General features: G+C 46.6%; 1 protein-coding gene and 1 pseudogene across 1 annotated transcript in view; both read left to right on the top strand.

Annotated features, from left to right (window-relative positions):
- Fry (FRY microtubule binding protein) overlaps window positions 1-23,780 on the top strand; it is a 393,490-nt gene that overhangs the window by 124,580 nt on the left and 245,130 nt on the right. The window lies entirely within an intron of this gene.
- On the top strand, window positions 10,765-11,699 carry LOC127673312 (60S ribosomal protein L31-like; annotated as a pseudogene).

The raw sequence follows: 23,780 nt of genomic DNA, 5'->3' as shown, positions 1-23,780 counted from the left end.
CTTTGAGTACCAGTCCCTAGCACAGCGATTCTCCTGTTGTGCTTGATAAAAATTAAATATAAAGGCTGGTTTATTTGGCGACAATAAACCTGTCAGGCAAATTCACTGACCACACAGTAGGGGGTCAGTGAAGCCATGCAGTGGGGACAGGGGAGGAAAGAGAGAGAGGGGGGAGGGAGGGAGGGAGGAAAGGAGAGAGAGAGGAAGAGAGAGAGGGAGGGGAGAGAGGGGGGAGAGAGGGAGAGGGGGGGAGAAGAAAGGGGGGAGAAAGGGAGAGAGGGGGGAGAGAGAGAGAGAGGAAAGAGGAGGGAGGGAGAGAGAGAGGGAGGGGAGAGAGAAAGAGCATGCCTGCAGATGGAGAAGAGAGGCAGAGACCAAAATGTCTCTGGGGAGAAGGCCAGCCCCTGGGGGGAGGGTGGGGTATGCCACCACAGCCTGTAACAAACAGGTAGGGACTGAGGGGTGCTGGGAGAACCTGGAGGCCAGGTCCTCTTTGGTATGAAAATATGCACCTCAGCTGTGTGTCCCAGGTCTGAATCCCAACAATGGTGATTCCCCAACCATAAAATTATTTTCGTAACTATTTCAGAACTGTACTTTTGCTACTGTCATGAATTGTAAGGTAAATATCTGATAGTCAGGATGTCTGACGTGTGATCCCCCAGGGGTCAAGACCCAGAGGTTGAGGACCACTACCCTAGCAGATGCCATTATGAGAATAATTATGAACATAAATACGAAATCAAATTTGCTTCTTAGTATATCAACAAAGCTTGACCTCTATTTAATCCTTCAAGTTCCCAAGGTATATTCTGATAAAGAATCAACTACTTTTAGTCTTAAGAAATTTTGTTGTGGCTGGGTGGTGGCGCACGCCTTTAATCCCAGCACTCTGGGAGGCAGAGGCAGGTGGATTTCTGAGTTCGAGGCCAGCCTGGTTTACAGAGTGAGTTCCAGGATAGCCAGGGCTACACAGAGAAACCCTGTCTCGAAATATATAAAAGAGAGAGAGAGAGACAGAAAGAAAGACAGACAGAAAGAAAGAAAGAAAGAAAGAAAGAAAGAAAGAAAGAAAGAAAGAAAGAAAGAAAGAAAGAAAGAAAGAAAGAAAGAAAGAAAGGGAAAAAGAAATGTGTTTTGCTGCTATCTGGCAGAAGTTTTCTGAGTTCTGTTTCCTGTGGAGGGGGAGAGGCAGTACACTATCAAACCAGCCCTCGGGCCTCAGGTCCTCGCTTGCTTCTCTCAAATTGCCATAAAATTGGCAGGTTCTGCTCCCCTGTATGTGTGTGTGTGTGTATGTGTGTGTGTGTGTGTGTGTGTGTGTGTGTGTGTGTGTAGGCAACCTGCCTTAGCCTGGTGAATTTGTGTATTCTGGGATAAATTCCCTTAAACTTCTCTTATAATTTATGGGTATTTTGCCTGCATGTATGTCTGTGTACCATATAGGTGCCTGATACCCTGAACTCGAGTCACACATGGTTGTGAGCTGCCATGTGGGTGCTGTGCTCTTCTCCCCCAGCCCCTTGAGATAGAATCTTAATCCTCTAAAATAAATTATGTGCAGAGCAGGGCCCAGCGGCAAATGTGCTGCTTGGTCTGTGACCTGCTTTAGTTCTATACCCCTTGTAGACGCCCTTTTCCCTCTGAGGATGTGGGTTACACAGTTGAGTCTGAAAACGCAGTGTGTCAAATCTGGGGAAAGTGGCAGCAGCTCTGTGACAGAGTGACCTAGTTACATGCACGAGCCTGCTGAGTGTCTCCACCTGGTAGCCACCGGGCTGATCAAGTGTCACTCCAGAATCAGACAGCAGGCCAGGAGCGTGTCCATTTTCAGAGCCGCCAAACTCACATAGACTGAACCTTTAAAACAACCACCAATGAGAACAGGTTGTCTTTCTTAAATCCAGGTCTTCAGCAAGAGCAACCGGTGCTCATAACTGCTGAGCCATCTCTGTAGCCCCTGGCAGGATAGCTGTCCTGGCATTGCTCTGCATGCTCCTGCCCTTCCGCCTGTTCCTAGGAAGTCAATCTGACAAGTAGATGTGGCCTCATTTGCAGAGAAATCTTTTTTTTTTTTTCTGTTAAAGGAAAAACCTAAAATTGTATTTGTCTCTCAAAAGCCACACGTTTCCCGCTTCAGAGACTGGGTTAGGAAGACAAAGCAGAGTTGAAATTGTTTTAGCTGCTGATCTTGCATTGTCCCAATAAAAATTTCTTTTAGCTGTAAGTTTTGTTGAGATAATTTTTCTAACCATACACCCAGCCATCATGTTCTTACATGACCTTCTTAAAATTCCAAGGATGCCCATGTGACTCAGGTCCTACTGGAACCTTCCTGTGTGTACCCTAAAGCCTAAAATTATACACCATGAAAGAATCAGTGTATAGAATCCTCACCCAAGATGGAACTTTCTTCTTCTTCTTCTCCTTCTTCTCCTTCTTCTCCTTCTTCTCCTTCTTCTCCTTCTTCTTCTTCTTCTTCTTCTTCTTCTTCTTCTTCGATTTACTTATTTATTATATGTAAATACACTATAGCTGTCTTCAGACACTCCAGAAGAGGGAGTCCGATCTCAGTACGGATGGTTGTGAGCCACCATGTGGTTGCTGGGATTTGAACTCAGGACCTTTGGAAGAGCAGTCAGTGCTCTTAACCACTGAGCTATCTCTCCACTCCCGAAGGTTTCTTCTTTTATATTTCATACAGTGAGGATCTTAAAACGTTTGTTTGTGTAATGCCTTTGTGTGTGTGTGCCTGTGCACCACATGTGTTAGTACAAGAGGGCAGTAGATTTATTCCTGTGGCACTGGAGTGACAGATGGTTGTGAGAGGCCATGTGGGTACCGGTACCTGGGTGTCAACCTGACAAGTAGATGCAGCTTCCTTTGCAGAGCAGCCCTGACTGTGCACACTGACACGAGCACAGACCAAGTGTCAGGCAGGTAGGGTGTGGCTTTCAACATGATAATTTTCTGAATTGTGGATTGATTCCTGCTTCCGCTCCAAATGAAACAAGTCCCAGCCTTCCCGAGGAGAGGTAGAGAACTGTAGTCTTATGCAAAAAACCAGTTTCATGGAAACTCCACACCTGCAGAGTCTCAAGTACTTCTGCCACCTGCCTGTGGACTGGCAATGTGTGGCTCTCAGGACCTAACCTAACTCTGAAGAAGCTCACCCAGTGAGAATATGTGGGCTTTCCATGGAGATCTCTGGCCTGCCCAGGTGTGAGGGTTCAGGCGAAGGGGGCAGGAAAGGGGATTGATCTTCGCCATCTCCACTGCTGCAACTGGCTCCACCTCAGTCCCCATTATTGCCACCTCAGTCACTCCACCACGCCCTGCCCTGAGTCGGGCCCCGCTGGGCTGGAAAGAGGCCAACTGACCAGCAAGGGGTGCAGGAGAGCTGACCTCTTCCCAAGTGACAGTGTTACAGCTCTTCTGACAGAAGCTCTCAAGATGGTGGCGTAGTTCTCACACACCTTTATTCTTTCTGGATAGGAGTCTTATATGCAGTTTTGGGGTGGGTCAGGGTCTGACAGCAGGTGCTTCTCATTGGCTTGGTCTGAGAGCTTGGGGAAACCTTATGTGCATGTGGGAGGGCTTGGTGCTGCTCCTACATGACTGATGGTCACAGACCTCTCTGCAGGGGGTTGTGAGAGGCTGTAGCTACCTGACAGGCGTGGTCAAACGCCCTCCTGCTGGGTCACCGGGGTTTTAAGCCTGAGCCCGCCAGACTGCCTATCACAGCTCACCGACCCACAAGAATGTGCACTGAGGATGCTAATAGATCTGATTCTACCTTCTAAAGAGCATGAGTCTTATCGAAACCTACGTGGTAAATACATCATGCTAGTAGTTACCATTTAGCTTGCTCTTAGCTGAAGTCCTTCTGAAGCCAAGACCACATCTTCCAAGACCCAGAGATTCAGCACAGCGTTAGGCAGTTAAGCCAGTGTATATTGAGTGAAAAAAGTGTTCTAGATACCTACCTTTTTTTTGTTTTGTTTTGTTTGTTTGTTTGTTTGTTTGTTTGTTTTTTGACTTTACAAGACCGGGTTTCTCTGTGTAGCCCTGGCTGCCCTGGAACTCACTCTGTAGACCACTGTAGACCAGGCTAGTCTCGAACTTAGAAATCTGCTTGCCTGCCTCTGACTCCCAAGTGCTGGGATTAAGACACCTACCTTATTATCAAAAGAACGGATAACACTTTCATTAATAACACACTCCAGTGTCTAATAGACCTCATTGGTAAGATACTGATTACAAACTATTCATTGCTGAATTGTACAAACCAAAACCAACCAAGCAAAAACACCTTAATGATTTGTGTCTATTTAGAACCAGTTCCTTGTTGACACTATTATTAATTATTATTATTATTATTATTATTATCATTATCATTATTATTTCAATGTAAGAAAGAGGATGCCAGCAACATTTTATACTCTGTGGCTTTTTCCTCATTAAAAACAAAATTCTTCAGGGGCTGAACTGGTGGCTCAGTGGTTAAGAGCACCTGGTTTAGGAGTTCTAGAGGACTTAAGTCTGATTCCCTGCACCCAGATCAGGCAGCTCCAGGGAGTCCTACATGCTACACACATACACACACATACACACACACACACACACACACACACACATGGTATACATTCACACAGATGTACACACAAATGTAAGTAAAAATAAATCTTTAAAAAATCCTCCAATATTATAACATGATTGAGATCTTGGGTGCAGCTATGCATAAGAACGTCAGACCTTGGAGGGTTGCTATCTCCTAGGCTACCATTACACTGGGAGATATGGAATGTGCTTATAGAGAAGCTACTGCTAACCCCAAGTACTGTATGGAGTGGTGACGTCATTAAGCACAGCAGTTGGACTACCGTATGTGGGGATGATGTCATTGAGCACAGTAGGAGACTTAGGAGGCGATGGTAAGTCACTAGGAGAGCCAGAAGGCCTGTGGAATTTTAGTACTTGAGGGGGAGAATTTTAATAAGCATAGACGAGAAAAGTAATTGGTCAGAATTACTTTCACAAGATAAGATGTTAATTGTATACCACATTTAAAAGAAATATTCTGTGTATTTTAAATATATTTTTGTCAGAGAGTACTTATTTTAAGTAAAGGGTTCAAAGAGAATATATTACGTTTTGAGTAAGAGAATATATGATCTTTTGATATTTATTCTATCACTCTACTGTTACAAAATTTAAATATTTTTATTAAGATGTTACTTTTAAATTATTTTCAAATGTCCGTGTGTTTCTAACTGTGATTTTTGTCGCCTTCGTTTGTGTGCTACAATCAACAAAAACACAAAGAGGGAGGCTGGGTGCTGAGCCAAATTGGAATTGGAATAATAAATCACAAAGAGCCACACCGCCTTCATTAGTAACCCAGCTGATGAATTTGAATTTTCTCATCTTTAAAATAGGCACAGTGCCTTATTCATAAACTCAGACATACAAGTCTGTAACCTGAGCGCAGCCACGGATATAAATGCCCATGGTGGTGCATATGAAAGGTCTTTAATACACATCTGCTCCCTCGTCGATCAGGCAGCTAAGTACTGAGGCTGTGCATCTCAAGTGATTTTTTGGATGGTTTTGTTTGCTTGTTATCTTAGGGTTTACTGCTGTGAACAGATACCATGACCAAAACAACTCTTATAAGAACAGCATTTAAGGAGCTGGAGAGATGGCTCGCTGGTTAAGAGCACTCACTGCTCTCCCAAAGGTCCTGAGTTCAAATGCCAGCAACCACATGGTGGCTCACAACCATCCGTAATGAGATCTGATGCCCTCTTCTGGAGTGTCTGAAGACAGCTACAGTGTACTTACATATAATAAATAAATAAATCTTTTAATTGGGGCTGGCTTACAGGTTCAGTCCTTTATTATCAAGGCAGAAAGCATGGCGGTATCCAGTCAGGCATAGTACAGGAGGAGCCTAGAGTTCTACATCTTCATCTGAAGACTGCTAGCAGAGTACTGACTTCCAGGCAGCTAAGATGAGGGTCTTAAAGCCCATGCCCACAGGGACACACCAACAAGGCCACACCCACTCCAAGGTCACACCCACTCCAATAAGACCACACCCACTCCAACAAGGCCAGACCTACTCCAACAGGGCCATACCTCCTAATAGTGCCACTTCCTGGGCCAGGCAAGTTCACTTGTTTACTTATTTGTTTGTTTGTTTGTTTATGGTAATACTCACTAGTTTCCAAACTGTTTGAGAATCATTAAGTCAGAGGCAAAGGGAGGGGCTATCTTGGCCTGTTGCAAAGGCTAGAGGCAGCATGGAAACCATGGAGAAAAAAATAAAGGTACACTTTTTTTACTCGGCTCAAAAAAGACTTTTAGTCATGGAACCATTGCACCTTATTAAAAAAAAGCTACATCTCACTAGGAAAGCATTTATTACGAGTGACCTGGAATTCCAAACCTCAGCCTCTCCATCTATATAATAAGGACGGTGTGTCAAGATTGTGTAAAGAGGGAGTAGAAGTCCACAGTGTCTGTCTCAGCTGCAGTCCGCACAGGAAGGAGCTGTCTGCCATCCGGGGATGGCTGCCCCCTTGCTCCAGAGCTCAAGGTTTCCAGCCGGTTAGTTGATGAGGCTAGACCCGGTTAGTTGATGAGGCTGGACCCCAATCAGATACAGTTTCCACCACACGGATGTTGGCCTTTGCGGTGTGTGGGCCGGGACACTCCTTTCTTTCAAATGTTTCTTTATGAAATGAGTCACAGAACAGTTTGGAAACAATGTCTCGTACCAGTCTTCCTGGTGTTTCCTGTTTGGTGATGAAATGAACATGCAGAACGGATACGCCGTCCAAGTGCGTGTTCTCCCTGGTAAAAAAGCATGTCTCCCAATCCTGTCATGCCCTCCCCGGAAACTAGGAGGTTGAGCGGGAACGTGACAGCATGTATTTAACACAGCCTGCCTGTGAGTTCTGCTCAGTGTGACACCCAAATCACTCATGAGAAACGGTCTCGATGCAATAACGTGAGGATTTCTTTATTCCAGGATTCTAGGTTCCACAGCCGTACACCGCGAGGGTTAGAGGACTGTGGAACACGAGTGCTGAATTGCGACAGCTTTTATAAGTTTACAACAAAGCCCTCGAATCACAAACCAATCATTTCTTAGCATGGAGAGCCCGTGAAGTGCGAGCCAATCGATTTGTACCACTCCATAGTTTTTAGGTCAATCAGTTTAAATTATCGGAGCCCACACTCAGTGGGCCAATTAGTTTCCTATTTTCTTGGATGTCTATAGCTGCGTTTACTCCTGCATAGGGGTAATGGCGTAAGCAGTTTACCGAAGCAAGATAAGCTTAGCCCATTTCCAGTTACCTTATGGGGCCAGGATCACCTATCCAAGGCCTTTCTGCTACCTCTAAACAAAGGGCGGGCTCTGAAATGTGACCTTTTACCTAGTTTCTAACAAAGTGAGATAGCATTTTAAACTTCTGACTTCTTGGGGTCATTAGAGTTAGGCTGTATTATTTTCTATCCTTTCAGTTGCCACTTTGGTTCACCGTGTGTGCCAGCCGCCCTCTCTGAAAGATACATATTTTGTAGAGACAGCTAGAAAAGAAAACCAAAGGTCTGCAAACCTGGCCTATGTCGGTCGCCAAACCTGCTATCTTACATGTGTGTGCAGTATCACTCTTGGCTAGTGGCAGAATTTCAGCAAGTTGAAAATAAAGTTTACGAGAGCAGTTACATGTTCAACATCTGCCAAAGTGAATGATAAAGCAATATATACATCTGTATTATATATAGATATAATATATGTATTGTACTGGCTGTCTTTGTGTGTCAATTTGACACAAGCTGGAGTTATCACAGAGAAAGGAGCTTCAGTTGGGGAACTGCCTCTATGAGATCCAGCTATAAGGCATTTTCTCAATTAGTGATCAAGGGGGAGGGCCCCTTGTGGGTGGTGCCATCTCTGGGCTGGTAGTCTTGGGTTCTATAAGAGAGCAAGCTGAGCAAGCCAGGGGAAGCAAGCCAGTAAGAAACATCCCTCCATGGCCTCTGCATCAGCTCCTGCTTCCTGACCTGCTTGAGTTCTAGTCCTGACTTTCTTTGGTGATGAACAGCAGTGTGGAAGTGTAAGCTGAATAAAACCTTTCCTCCCCAACTTGCTTCTTGGTCATGATGTTTATGCAGGAAATCCTGACTAAGACACGTATAATGACAATATATATTATATATACATATGATATATATATATGATATAGAGAGATAGTATATGATATATGTGAATAGATAGATAGGTAGATAGTATGTCCATGCCATTTAATTACCTACACATGGCTATGTTTGGATTATTGCCATTTTACTTTTGAAAATTAATCTGTTTTTATTTTATGTATATCAGTATTTTTTCTGCATGTATATCTGCGTATCAAATGCATGCAGTACCTGTGGAGGCCAGAAGAGGGCATCAGATCCTTGGAACTGGAATTACACATGGTTGTAACAGTTATGTAGGTGCTGGAAATTTGAACCTGGGTCCTCTGGGGAGCCCCAGGGCTCTTAACAACCGAGCTATCTCTGAGGTTTATCATGCATTCACACTGGAGATCACATTTTCGAGGACTGGAAAGAGGAGGGAGCTCTGCCTGGCCCCTCTCTTTCCTTTGTATTCAAGGACAGGCCTGTAATGTTGTCCGGTTTGGTTGGATTTTTGTAGTTGTTTGTTGTTTTAAAAGTGAATTCCTGTGATAAAGGGTACAAGCTCATCTGCCATCGGAGTCTGTGCCAAAAAGAACCTTTGAAATAACAACCATGAAAATGCATGAGGCTCCTGTGTCGCTGTTCTGGGAACGCTGGCTTCTTCTGAGATCTATGGGCAGCCACAGGCACAGCCAAGACTCACCATCTGCCACGGCTCTTGGGAGTGAGGATAGGGGGATGATGGTAATTTTTAATATTATTAATTATTCATCATCGGCATTTATTAACACTCCACAGTCTTCTACCCCGTGCGGAGCTCGTGCTGGGAGTTATGCAGACATCAGAGACTGCATGGGAGCCAGAGAGAATGTATAACTCCTCCTTAGGCAAGAATGATGAGGACAGCCTTTTAAGTAAACACTTTGCAGGGCTGGAGCGAAGACTTAGCAGCACCGTCTGCTCCTCCCAGCACTTGGAACCCACATGATCAGCCTGTAACTATAGTTCCAGGGGATCGGGTGCCTTCTTCTGGCCTCCACAAGCTACACACACACACACACACACACACACACACACTAAATAAATGAATGTTTCTAAAAGCAAACAATTAACATTGGACGTAACTTTTTACGTTTAATTTTCTTCTCAATGCAATGAATGGATTTTCCAGTTGGGGAAATGAAAAAAAATGAATCCTCAAAAAGAACAATTTTTTTTTTCCAAGACAGGCTTTCTCTGCGTAGCCCTGGTTGTCCTGGAACTCACTCTGTAGACCAGTCTGGCCTTGAACTCAGAAATCTGCCTGCCTCTGCCTCACAAGTGCTAGGATTAAAGGCGTGCGCCACCACTGCCTGGCGAGGACAAAATTTTTTGGGAGCAGTATTTTAATACAGACTTTTCTTATACAGGCTTTTGTTGTTCATCATCAAAGTAAAATCTGATTAATAACATTTCAACTTTGAAAGGGTCTTTGAGCCAGGTTGGCGGTGGTACACACCTTTAATCCCAGCATTTGGGAAGCAGAGGCAGGTGGATTTCTGAGGCCAGTGTAGTAGTCTACAGAGTGAGTTCCAGGACCATGTCTTTGACGGTGGGTTAGGGAGGGAGAGGGAGAGACAGAGACAGGCAGAGACAGAGAGATATAGAGACAGGGAGAGTGCAGTTCTTGAAGTAAGCTAACCACCTTCCCACTGAGAAATGGCTTTGCCATTAGCTTAAATACCTCTGTGAAGAGACTCCTTAACCTGGGGAAATGAATCCATTCAGCATAGGTACTAGACGCCTACTGTGGGCCTGATCTTAGGGCGTTGCCTCCCAGCCTGAGCTGCCAGACAATGAACAACACATTCTCGTAATAAGCACAACTGGCTCTTTAAAGACCCTGTCCCCAGTTCCGGTCACGTGCTGAGGATGAAGTTTATGACCTCGGTGGGAATATGAATCTAGGGAGAAAGCACAAGTGTCTACGCTTAGGCGCATGGAATCATGGGAGGAGCCAGGCCGCGATGGGCCCGGCCTGTGTTCTGGACCAGTTACCTTCTAGAAGCTCAGCCCGGTGGACTGACACTGAGGCTGCAGTCAGAGAAACCTGAGCCTCTAAGCTCTCTTGTTCCTCAGTGCTGTTTCCCCGCCCTTTACACGCTTCGTGCATTCAGTAAGTGCGTCCCAGAAACCTGCCGACTGCCAGGCACAGGCTGGAGGCTCGGGGAGGGGACCAGCCTGTCCCTGCCTCCCTTGGAGCTTAAATCAGAGTTTGATGCCCGGACTTCCCTTCATCACCACTGAACACTGATGCTTTCTGGCTCACCTCCGCACATGCTATACTGTGCACACGAATGCATACTTGTCTACACGTATATAAGCTCTATTACAGGCTAAGCTTCGCATCTGAGGGAGAACATGTGGTTTTCTTTCCGAGGCTACACAACTACAAGTCATGAAAGATGACACAAAGCTAGCTTATATTCTGGTTTTAACACTGTTCCTGATTTTTCATTTTGTGTGTGTACATGGGTGCGTGCATTCGTGTGTGTTTGCACGCGTGTGCGTGTGCATGTATGCCTGTGTTCCTGTGTCTGTGTTCGTGTGTGTGTGTGTTGGATAAGTACTTAAAAGTGGAGTTGATAGTGAAAGTGTAAAATCCAGTGTGAAGGGGAGTTGTACGGCTACTTGACTATGCATCCCACAATCCCTCGCTCCCTTCCTTTCCCACTTGGGCCCAGCAGAATGGCTTCCTCAAAGAAGGGTGGCGAGAAGAAGGGTCGTTCTGCCATCGACTAGGTGGTGACCCGAGAATACACCATCAACATTCACAAGCCCATTCGTGGAGTGGGCTTCAAGAAGCGCGCTCCTCGGGCACTCAGAGAAATTTGCAAGTTTGCCCTGAAGGAGATGGGGACTCCAGATGTGCGCACTGACCCCAGGCTCAGTAAAGCTGTCCGGGCCAAGGGAATAAAGAATGCTCCACATCGCATCCGAGGACATTTGTCCAGAAAATGTAATGAGGATGAGGATTCGCCAAACAAGCTCTACCCATCGCTAACTTACGTGCCTGTTACCACAAAAATCTACAGACGGTCGATATGGAAGAGAGCTAACCTGCTGACTGTCAAATACAGTTGCAGAACTGGGAAAAGAAATCCAGTGTGAGGTCCCCCACTTCAGAATGGTGATTTGTAACCTTGGACTATCCTCCACTCACACACAAACTCCCCGAGCTAACGACTCTGAGACTTATATATGAATACGTTCCTAGGCCAATAGCTTGGGACTCTTCCCTGAATAGCTCGTAACTAAAATGTCCTGTATGTTTTAGTCTGTGAATGCCACTCTATCCCAGAAGCCCTCTCTCCGCACCGGAACTTCCGCCTCCCTGTTTACTACCTAAGCCCATTGATCAACAGCCTTTTATTGACAGGTGAAGCTAACACGCAGTGCACAACAGATTCCTTCTACAGCTCTTCTAACTGTACCAAAATTTACTGAGGCATACAGACTTTAAATCTGACTAATCCTTCTGCATAAGTTTTTTATTTGAAAGTCTTTTATAACAAAGGTTTAATAAAAACTAAAATGAATGACTGAATGACTGAATGAAAGCTATCAGTAAACAAGCAAGCAAGCAGCAGATACACAATTCTCTTTGCTATCAGTAACCTAAGAGGTAAATTACCTTGAGTGGTGTGGGTTTGGGGTTGTTTTTGATTTGTTTTGTTGGTACACCATTTTTTTTTATGCAAGGAGGCGTGGCCAAAATACAGTTTGCCATTTCTTCTGAAGTAACTTTTTTTTTTTAAATTTGACCTTATGTTTCTCTAGACCTCAGCCATCTAGTAGAGAGGCCAAAGGTCATTTGCTATTATTAGTGCCTCCTACCCTTGCCTTGTTCCCAGCTGTGACAGATGTGAAACCTCTGTCTTCATCCAGTTTATCCTTGGGAACATCTCACAGGTCAGAACAGCACCACCGTTGTTACCGAACTGTGTTTATATCCCTCCCAGCACACACACAGCTGAAGGAAAAGGACCCTGTTAGAAATATTATCAGAGTCAAGCTGCCCGTGGCTGTTTCCTCTGCCTCTCGCTGCACCTTGAACTCCGTTCTCCTCAGTCTGTTTCCTTTATTACAAAGGCCTTTCCAGTTTTCTGCTTTACTCTTAAAAGGTCAGACTCATTTCAAGTGTCTCTTTCATCAGGTTGGAAAAGGAAGTCTTTTCCTGGCTTAACCAGGTAGAAGTCTATTTGCATAACAGAACACTTGTGTTTTTTTACGCTGCCTGCCGAGGTTCCCAGGGGGGCCCAGCAGCTCCATCTGTGTGGTCCTAGACTGCAGTGATGGACCTGGTCCAGCCTCGGGTACCCCACCCTCGGCTCTGCGCTAGTGATCAGTCTCCTCTCCACTCACTCACTAGCCTCTCTCAGCCTGCCCTGCAAAAACAGACCCCCCCACACCCATTTCCTAGTTACCCAGGGTTTTGCAAGCCGCACCTCAGATCTCTGACTGTGTGCACACGAAATGACCTTTCGAATCCATACAAAGGGAGTTTCTTTCAATTCAGCAATCAGCCTTGTCACGGACAGATGCCACATCAGGAGAGATGGGTAAGATACAAAATGCTCTTGGAGACTGTCCAATTTGACCTTTCCTTTAACATCGGCTTGGGTTTCTTAAACTTTGTCCACCCAAAACTCCTTCACCCCTGAGACACTTTTAAACAACTTCAGGTGTGTATAGGTTTATAAAAATAGCTGTGTAAGTCAAACATTGGCTGACAAGAGATCATGAAGGAATTTATTTGAAGGTAGTGCTTTGATAAACATACGACTTTACCAGTTTTAAAGATACAGCAAAATTGCATCCTAATGAGGTGGTCCTCCAGATCAGCTCCCAGGGCTCTTAACCCGCATCTGGTAGCTCACAACCCCCTGTAACTCTAGAGCTCCTGGGCTCAGCTCCTTTAAGGAAAGTAAGGAGACCACAGTACGTGAGGCTGGCGCTCACTCACCCATCCTCTCTGGGGGCTCAAGAAGTCTCCCGCGGTCCCATGGGATCCGGTCGGTCGTTCTTCACTAGACTACAAACTGTTGTCAACTAAAAGCAAAAGAAAAGTCTCTTGTCTGGGTCTGTCGCCCCTCGTGTGTGTGTGTGTGTGTGTGTGTGTGTGTGTGTCTATCTCTTTCTTGCTCGGTGTGTATGTGTGTGTGTGTCTACAAATGTGCATGTCTATACAAGGCTGATTTTATGAAATCCAAAGAGGAATTTAGACAAATGTTTTAATGTTTTGGACTGCCCTGCTCGGTCTCCTCGCCCCAGTCAGTCACATGACTTGTGATGAGGTTTCCTGGGCCGTTGTTTACACCCATCAAGTCAAGCGTAGACTGGATGGGATAGCCTGGGCAGCGTGCACGCCTCTAAGGGGCTCTTGCTCTCGCAGCTTTCCCTACTCAGGAGCTATCCCAAGGTAGGAACCGGGTGGCCAGAGAACTGGGCGAGTTTCCCTCCCCTGGCAAGTCTTTTTAGCAAGCTCTCTCCCACCTCACCCGACCCCACCTCCTCCCCTCCTCTCCCCTCCCCATCCCACCTCCACCCTTGCCAGCCTCTCTTGGTGCACATCCGGGTATTGAGCATCCTCAGACATGACAGTTGTTTTTGTTTTTCTGGGTTTTCTTTTTCCTCCAATAACAAGGGTAACAGTTCAATGTTTTCCCAGTGTTTATGTGTGCAAAACCCACCTGGGCAGGAGTACGCAAAGGGTACTGGTTGCGGCAGCCCAGCATGACCCAGGCTAACCACCATCCTGCCACGTAGCACAGAGGGCACCAGAGACTTAAGGCTGAAAAATGGTCAGCACTCAGGGGTTGGTGAGATGGCTCAGTGGTCAAGACAGCTGGCTGCTCCTGCAGAAGACCCTCTTTTCCTTCTCAGTATTCACGGGTGATTCCAGTCCTGGGGGAACCTGATGCCCTCTTCTGGCCGCTGTGGGTACTGCATACATACAGTGGATGGACATCTCATTGAACAGATTGTGGTATATTAATTAGCTGCCTGATTATTGGAAAGGGAAACATCTGTTTAAGACGTTTCTTTACAAAAGCCCAGCTAGATGGTTTGTTCCAGTAAGGCTGAGCTTACAAGTGTTAGGAGGACATTCTGAGGGTTCACAGGTCCCAGCGCCCTTATTTCCAAGGGTTGAATATGTGTCATTTAAGGCAAGTTTAAATTTTAAAGTTAACTTTGGATCTGCTGGATCCAAATTAAATCCATTAAAATATCTGCTGGATCGATATTTTAGTGATAAGACATGCCTTTCTGTTGTGCAATTATTTTAAGCACTTGGTTTATTGGTTTATTGGAAACAATTCACCTTTTTGTTGTTTCCATAGATGTCTAGAAAGGTCATCTGAAAGATGTACACACAGAGAGATATCATCTATGCACTCAGAGTATTGAGAGAGAGGCTGAGGTAACTGCTACTTCGGGGCTTTCCTGTGAACCACATCTTATAATTACATATTACTTATTCAGTCAGCGTGTTGTAGAATCTGATATGTGCCGGGTGTCACCCTAGATGGCGGTAACTCAGAAATGAGGAACACAGCATTCTGCTGTGTCTGGAGCAAGAGGAGCCCTTTTGGAAGAATAAACCCATTCGTGTGGGGTTTGTAAGGCCCTGGTGTTCTAAAAATCCTGAAGGGAAAGAAAAGCACATGTGTTAGCTGTGACTCAAAAAATAAATACATAAAAAGGTTTATTTTATGTGAATACATCATCTCAGACACACCAGGAGAGGGCGTCAGATCCCATTACAGCTGGTTGTGAGGCACCATGTGGGTGCTGGGAATTGAACTCAGGACCTCTGGAAGAGCAGTCAGTGCTCTTAACCGCTGAGCCGTCTCTCCAGCTCATTAGCTGTGATTCTTGGTCTGCCCTTTATTAGCCTTGCGGTGATGCTGTGAGGGAGAAGCCTGTTTACATTGTACAGGCAGCTAAATCAATCCCAGAAGGCCTCAGTGAGCGTTGAGCCTGTGTGAGCAGCAGCACTGGACACTGTCCGTCTGTCTGTCCTGCCAGAGCAGCTGACGGCTGGCATTGTTCAGTGTCTAAACAGTCATGAGACAGACATCCCACTGGTGGTGTAGGGTTTGCCTTGACTTCAGAGCAGTGGTTCTCACCCTTCCTAATGATGTGACCCTATAACACAGTCCCTGGTGCTGTGGTGAGCTCCAACCATAACATTGTTTTCATTGCTACTTTACAACTGTAACTTGGCTACTGTCATGAGTTGTGTTGTAACTATTTGATACGCAGGATATTTGATCCACTACCACCTCGGTCCCATCCCCCCTCCCCAGGAGTCATGACCCGCAGGCTGAGAGCCGTTACTATAGATAATGGCTGTCCTCTGGGGTGTGGCAGGGGGCAGGCATTTGTCTCGGTGGAGATGGGGTGGCTCCTCAGGGCAGGATGAACATGGCAAGGCACCTGGTGACCAGCCTTTGCCAGAGACAAGTGCCCGAGTGAGGTAAAGTAGCATGGTTGTCCACGTCAGAGTGACAGGCCGGCAGGCCACTCATCATGTGTTCCCGACCCCACAAGAGCCGCTTCTCTCTGCTCCCACACTTTTCCATCATTCTGGAAAGAAACCCCCATACCTACAAACCAGATTCCCTACGTCCTTCCCTGTTGCCCTGCAATAGCCAGTCTGCACTGTTTCTGGCTTCACCTTTTCTGTTTATAGCTATATATGTGTGTGTGTGTGTGTGTGTGTATTATTCAAATATATATACACATATATCTATATACATATATGTGTGTATATATATATATTTGAATAATTATTTATTTATTTTATGTATGTGAGTACACTGTTGCTATCTTCAGACACACCAGAAGAGGCCATCAGATCTCTTTATGGATGGTTGTGAGCCACCATGTGGTTGCTGGGATTTGAACTCAGGACCTCTGGAAGAGCAGCCAGTGCTCTTAACCGCTGAGCCATCTCTCCAGCCCCCTGTATATTTCTTATAAATGGGTTCATAAGAACTGTGACTGTGCTGGTTACTTTTTGTCAGCATGGCACGAACCCAGATGTCCTCGGGAAGAGAGGGGCTGCTGTCCCCCTGGCCAATGGGCGAGTCATCGGGGCATTTTCTCAGTTGCTGGTTGATATAGAACAGCCCAGTGTGAGCACTGTATCTCTGGGTAGGTGGGCCTGGCTGTATAAGGAAGGAAGTTGAGCAAGCCAGGGGAAGCAAGCCAGTAAGCACCGCTCTTCTGTGGTCTCTACCTTGGTTCCTGACTCCAGGTTTCTCAATATTCCAGGACCAGAGACCAGAGATCCCGGAGACCATTGGCCAGCCAGCAGTGAGCTTCAGGTTCGATGACAGACCCTGTCTCACTCAGAAAACAAATCGGAGAGCCGTAGAGGAAGACACCTGATGTCAAACTCTGGCCTCTGTCAGACACACACCCAAACAAACACACAAACACAGCCACAGAACACCTAACCCTCACCCACATCATATACACACAAAGGCTTGCAGCATTCCAGAACTGGTCTGTCAGAGAAGGAAGCCATTAAGCCACTGATACACCCCTGGCTTTGGAATGTGGTTTTAAATATTTATTTAAATGTGAGTATTTAAATATTTAACGCTAAGAAAAATCAAGTGTCACGCTAATAATTTTTATACCTGTTGCATACTGGAGTGGTAATGTAGCATATTGGGTTAAAGAAAGCATGGTATCAAAGTCAGTTTCCTACTTATGCTATTCAGATGGAGTTGCTCAGCTTTTAGAGTAGCATTTGCTGCTGCTATTTGTTGGGTATCAATGGTCGCATGAGGGCTGAGGGCCAGTTTGAATGGTATCTATGGCAACGACGTCACTGCCATTCGTGTTTTATGCCGCGTTCCTCATCAGTAACACTAGATTAAAAGACAGCGGAGGGAGGACTGCTGTGTTTGTTGCAAACTCACGTTATAATTAACGAATTCCTCATTATGTGAAAGGCTTCCAATAGGATGGATCTTCCTTCTGAAAAAACTAATCAGAAGCCACATCTACGACCTTTTCTTAGTCTTTAGCTACTGGCTGTTTAATCAACACAATGTAAACTGTACGCAAAGAGTGCTCTACAGAAGGAAGGGGTTGTAGACGAGGCTGGTGTCCAAACAGAATTTCAAAGGAGAAGGGGAAAAAAGCTAATTGGAGAAAAAAGAAGGTGGAAAAATAGGTCTTGAGACCGGGTGGAGTAGTTCTCTGGCTGCAGTTGCCGCCCATCCTGTATTTACTCAGGGGTGGGAATGACATTTGGATAAAACTCAGGCAAACCACTAATGCATTCCTGGAGTTGGTGGAAGGCCGTTTACAGAGCAGGGCACCCATAGCCTGTCCCTAAACTGAACACTGAAAGTCCCCAAGGCGAGTACTGTGACCTGTGTCAAAGAGAAGGTCTCTGTCCCTGTCTCTGTCTTGGTCTGTCTCTCTGTCTCTCTCTGCCTCTGCCTCTCTGCCTCTGTCTGTCTGTCTGTCTCTCTGTCTCCCTCCCTTCCTCTGGTTTTTCCGAGACAGGGTTTCTCTGTGTAGCCCTGGCTGTCCTGGAACTCACTCTGTAGACCAGGCTGGCCTCAAACTCAGACATCTATCTGCCTCTGCCTCCCAAGTGCTGGGATCAAAAGTGCACGCCAACATAGCCCTGCTGACCCCCTGCTCTCTTACACGTCTGGTTCTTTTCCTGGTGAAGCCCTGAGCATCCACACCAGCACCCTGGGAGTGCAAGCCTTCCCACCCACAAACTCTCCTTTGAGATGACGAAACAGCTTCATGGACAGGGGAGCCTTTTGAGCATTTCACAGATGAAAAAGAGTAGGTCAAAGATGTAGGTCGATTGCTGTGGCTTGTGGGGTAGTGTCTGCCCCCAAATGTGAGTTTCCTTCTAGCTAATGCCTCTGAGAGATAGAATCATGGCCCTAACCCCCGCATTTCCTTGGGCCTCTCTGGGTGACCTCACCCAGCCTGCCTGTCTGCAAAGCCCATTTCTCTCCCTCCCCTCTGACTCTGTCGCCACTGAGCTTGGCAGTTGGGACCTCTCTCCCCAGCAGCCTCAGAGCAGCAGCCTTCCCTGGTCCAGCTTCTGACAGCTCCACCCTCCTACACAAAGCCTTGCCTGTCTGCTCACATAGGTTGGGGATGTCCCACCCTTTCTAAAAACACGCCGTCTAAGACTTTCTGTCCTCCAGAGCTGGCTTGTCGGTAACATATGCTCCCCAGTGTCCAAACCCTGCCTACAGCGGAGAAACTGGTGTCTGGGCTTTTCTATGACCCACTGTCCTAAGGCTCAACACCCATGGTGTAAAGGGCGAGGACTGGCGCTCAGCACCGGGAAACCTCATGCCCAGGTGGTGGATCGGGAGACTCTGAAGGTCGTGTCGGCGCTTAGAGAGATGGCTATAGCTCTTCTTTTTAGAGTGTTGATTCCAGGCGAAGTGACACTATCTGCTTCACTTTCAGTTTCTTTAGTCACTATCTTTAAACTCAGTGAGGATAGCCCGACTTTAGCTATTTCTCTCTACCCTGGGCTTATCGGAGTTCCGTGGTGGTGGTGTCTAGTTTTATCGTTTCCTTTAAGCCACAGTAGTGTTCTCATACTGCCTCAGTCATGAGGCAAGCAGACCACTTACTTGCTTCAATATTCGTTTATCTTTCTCACGCCCCGCCCCCACCGACCTCAGTGTTGCTTTTCTCAAGCCACCAGCCAACCAGCCAACCGGTGTGTACCTTTACAGATACCTTTAACACTTGCTTATCTGGAAGGCATCGTGAAGGTGGATTGATGTCATTTATCACACAGTACTCTGTTTTCCTCCTTACAAATATGAAAAAAAAAAAATCAAATGTCAGCCTGAACACCGAAACCCGTGGATGATTTTGGAGAAATAATTTGCCCAGGATCGTAACACCAGGTCCAAATCAGAAGCAAAGTAAATCTTCCTGACCCTTGGTTTTTCAGCCTTCGTTGCTAGGTCACTGTAAACAGGCAATTACGCGCGCAGAAGGAAAGTATCTCCGGGTCTGTGTAATATAAGCATGTATTGTCGTTTCCTTTTCTGCTGCCGTGACAAAATGCCATAGCCCGAAGCATCTTCAGGAACAAAGCTTATTAAAATAATATTATGGTTCCAGAGGGTTAGAGACCACGATGGCGGGGGACCACATGGCCGGAGCAGGAAGCAGTTCACACGGATACCACGACAGGTACCGAACGCAGAAGGAAACGGAAGTGGGCGGAACTACAAGCTCGCAAAGCCTGCCTACAGTGAAGTTCTTCATCCAGCACTGGCTGCGCTGCCTGAAGGTTGCATAACCGCCCTAAAAAGCACCACCAATCTGAACTGGCTGCTTTGCCAAGGATCCAGATTCGGTTCCCAGCACCCACATGCTGGCTCACGACCATCTGTAACCACAGTTCCAGAGGGACCCAGTGACCTCTCCGGGACTCCAGAGACACTGGATATACATAGGGAACATGCACACATACATGCAGGTAAAATACCTATACATCCAAAATAAAATCTTAAGAAAATCAAAAGTTGCAGATACACGGCTCTAGGTTGGCCCGTGAAAGTAAGAAGGGGCAGAGGTAGGGGAAGTGTCATGGGTCCCCACCTCTGCAGCACGCAGCACCCCTTTCTCTTGCTTTTTTTTTCTCTGACTCTGGGTTTATGGGGACATTTTGTTCCTGAAACTTGTCACTTACCTAAATGCTCACTGGCTAGGGGGTCTGTCTGATCGGCTTCGCCGTGTACACAGCGCAGAACCACTCAGCTCTGGCGTATGGCGCCTCTCTCTAACGCATAGATTGTGGGTATCTTTTCTTAAACTCACAGTTCAGTATCTGAGTCTATGGGGAGACCCATCTCCTTTCCAAGGGTAGAGCCCGAGGTCGCTGGGACCGTTTTGTTCTTTTACTGTTCTCAGCCCAGTCCAAGAGGCGCCCAGATGCTGTGTCTAGCTCAGCTTGGTTTCTGTGACGTAATGTGGCCCGAGGCTGTTAAGTGCTCCATAACTGTCCCTTGTCACCTTGGGTGGCAATGGCATATGGGAGGCTGGTCCCTGTGCTGTGCAGGGAATGAAGTCCACACTCCCTCATTTGTTTTCTGTTACCATTTCTAAGGGCCTCTTGCTTTCTGCTTAGGAAGACTTTCTCGAGTACCCATATCTAGTTCATCTGACCTGGTGCCTGGATCCTTCTAAAACTCCTTTGCAGGGGAGCTGGGTAAAAATGGATTTAAAACTGCCATCTTTTAGCCTGGCGGTGGTGACGCACGCCTGTAATCCCAGCACTCTGGGAGGCAGAGGCAGGCAGATTTCTGAGTTCAAGGCCAGCCTGGTCTACAGAGTGAGTTCCAGGACAGCCAGGGCTACACAGAGAAACCCTGTCTCAGAAAAAAACAAAAACAAAAACAAAACTGCTATCTTTTAAATGAAAGCTGTTTTAGGAAACATGATTTTTCTTTGTTTGTGTCTGAATCCATTCAACAACTAACTCTGCCTTAATGAAATTCTGTTGCATTCAAAAAAGTTAAATGTATTTCAATCCACCGGGGGAAGAAAATTATTCCCTGTGGAGAGGAATGAGGTCAGGGTTTTCATCACTCACAGATCGAGTTCTGGGCAGAGCAGCTCTGTGCTGAGGGATGGGGGTTTAAGGAACAGGTTCCTGCTTCTGGTACTGACCCCTTGGATGCTTTCCCAGGTCCTACCAGTCAAGGTCTGGGATAGATCAGCAAATGCTGCGTTTAATATGGGTCAGAGAAAATCGTATTGTTTATTCTAACGCTTGACTCTTAGGTTTTCTCTTTGTGAGATTTCTTTCTCATCCCACTCTGTAAAGAAAGATGCGGCTTGGGTGTGTCTCAGTTTGGAAGCTGTGCCTGATACCCTGCTAAGGCCCTTATTTGATCCCGAGATCTGCAGAATGAGACCTGAAATTGTTGTCACTAAGATGATCTCACAGTGTTTGAACTCAATCTAGGAGATGCTTAATTTGCCTCAGAACAGGTCCAGTGTTTGTTTTGTTTTGCTTTTAAGATTTATTTATATATGTGAGTACACTGTAGCTGACTTCAGACCCACCAGAAGAGGGCACCAGTCGGATCCCATTACAGATGGTTGTGAGCCGCCATCTGTTGTTACTGGGAATTGAACTCAGGACCTCTGGAAGAGAAGTCAGTGCTCTTAACCATCTCTCTAGTCCCCTCCAGCCATGTGGGTTCTGGAGTTGCATCCTGAGTGACAAGGGTTAGTGGCAAGCCCTCTTATTCAGTGAGCCGTGATGCTGGCCCCTCGGAACAGCTCTTGGATGATGCGTGCGCATGGCTTCTTCAGGTTTGTCAAGGTAGCCTTTGCGGTTTGGTTTCTTTGGGTTCCTCTGCCTGACACTGCTCATATAAGTGTACACTCTGTGATGGCGACAGTTCGTGGTCCTCATCTATACCCGTCCACAGGGAAAGGGGGCACATTCCACCCAAAGGCCCTGAGTCATCCCAGAAGCTTGAAAACCACTGGGTAATAGCTCCTGAGGTAGGCAAGCACCCAGGCAGCCTAGCTTTGGTTTCCTTCTCCTCCTCCTCCTCCTCCTCCTCCTCCTCCTCCTGCTCCTCCTCCTCCTCCTCCTCCTCTTCTTCTTCTTCTTCTTCTTCTTCTTTTTCTTCTTCTTTTTATTTATTATTATATCTAAGTACACTGTAGTTGTCTTCAGACGCAACCATCTCTTTACAGATAGTTGTGAGCCACCATGTGGTTGCTGGGATTTGAACTCAGGACCCTCAGGAGAACAGTCGGTGCTCTTAGTCACTGAACCATTTCTTCAGCTCACTCCCCCCCCCATTTTGCTTCTTAAGACCACATATTTTAGCCTCAAGAAATTGTTCAAAAAATGCTAGGAAAACATAAATAAATATGAATTAAAATACAAATTCACTATGCTTTTGTAACATTTATTTGTGTGTGTGTGTGTGTGTTTGTGTGTGTGTGTAGGTATGTCTGTTTGTCTGACTGTCTGTCTGTCTGAGTGCCTATGTGCAAATGGATGCCACGGTTCATGTGTGAAAGTCAGAAGACAGACTTGGTTCTCTCTTCCGCCACGTGGGCCCCAGGGATCAAACTCATCGGGCTTGGTGGCAGTCACCTTTACCCACAGGGCCATCTTGGTGGCCCTGATTGTGCTTCTGATGCACATCCTCCCCTAGAGGTAGCAGATGACCCTCAGTAGGCATGAACAGCAGGGAGGCACAGCTCTTCTTGAGAAGGGAGAGAGAAGCAGACAGGAATGGGGGTGGGGGCGGGAAGGGCAAATGGCGTCCATTCTGAGATTCAGTTCAAGCACCCTCTACCAACCTCATGTGGGGTGCTGGGAACATGTCCATCACCCCCTTCTCGGAGAACTGGTTCCTTCTGTACTCACACTTGCCCAGACCTTGTGACTTGATCATAAAATGCACGCACTGTCCCCTGGACTGCGTCCTCAGCTGGTTCCATCCCACAGTAGGGTAGGAAGAGCCCGTTTACCCTTCAGATAGAGAACAGCATCTGGCTGGGTTTTCCTCAGCAGCCGTCCAACCTCCGCTCTGGGTCAGGAATCCCTGGAGAGACACAACCTGCACAGTGAATCAGATTACTTGTGAAAAATAGTGGCATCGTTCTCTAGACTCCTCAGGGTACTGCAGAGCCCCAGGGAACAATTCTTCATCCAGGAAAAAACCAGGGAGGTGGGCAGTAAATAGGCTGTCAGCTGTCGGGGAAGTTGACTCTCATCTGATTTGCAACTAAAAGTGATGGAATTGATGGTAATGATGATGGTGGTGGTGGTGGTGGTGGTGATGGTGGTGGTGGTGGTGGTGATGATAATGATGGTGGTGGTGGTGGTGGTGATGGTGGTGGTGGTGGTGGTGATGATAATGATGGTGGTGGTGGTGGTGGTGATGGTGGTGGTGGTGATGGTGGTGGTGGTGGTGGTGGTGGTGGTGGTGGTGGTGATGATAATGATGGTGGTGGTGGTGGTGGTGGTGGTGGTGATGGTGGTGGTGGTGGTGGTGGTGGTGGTGGTGATGGTGGTGGTGGTGATGGTGGTGGTGGTGGTGATGGTGGTGGTGGTGATGGTGGTGGTGGTGGTGATGGTGGTGGTGATGGTGGTGGTGGTGGTGGTGGTGATGGTGGTGGTGGTGGTGATGGTGGTGGTGGTGGTGGTGATGGTGGTGGTGGTGGTGGTGGTGGTGGTGGTGATGGTGGTGGTGGTGGTGATGATAATGATTTAACAATGAGTGACTAAATGAGCTAGGCATACATTTTATTAGCTATGTGACTTTCACCTTATATTTTTTTAAACCTCAATTCCTCATCTAGGAAGGGGACCACTCATAGCCCTCATCTGGCAGGTTTGAAGTGAGGGTTAAATATGATTTTAAAATGTGTATTTTAACACAGAATTTATATTCCATAAATATAGATGCTCTCATCAATTGCTAGCCCCTGTCTCAGGGTACTTTCTATCTCTCTCTCTCCATACACTCTCTCTCCTCTTT

Source organism: Apodemus sylvaticus, chromosome 22 (assembly GCF_947179515.1).
Source record: "Apodemus sylvaticus chromosome 22, mApoSyl1.1, whole genome shotgun sequence".
NCBI classification, from domain to species: domain Eukaryota; kingdom Metazoa; phylum Chordata; class Mammalia; order Rodentia; family Muridae; genus Apodemus; species Apodemus sylvaticus.
The sequence above is the reverse complement of the archived record's forward strand: the minus strand, read 5'-3'. Positions and strand labels throughout refer to the sequence as shown.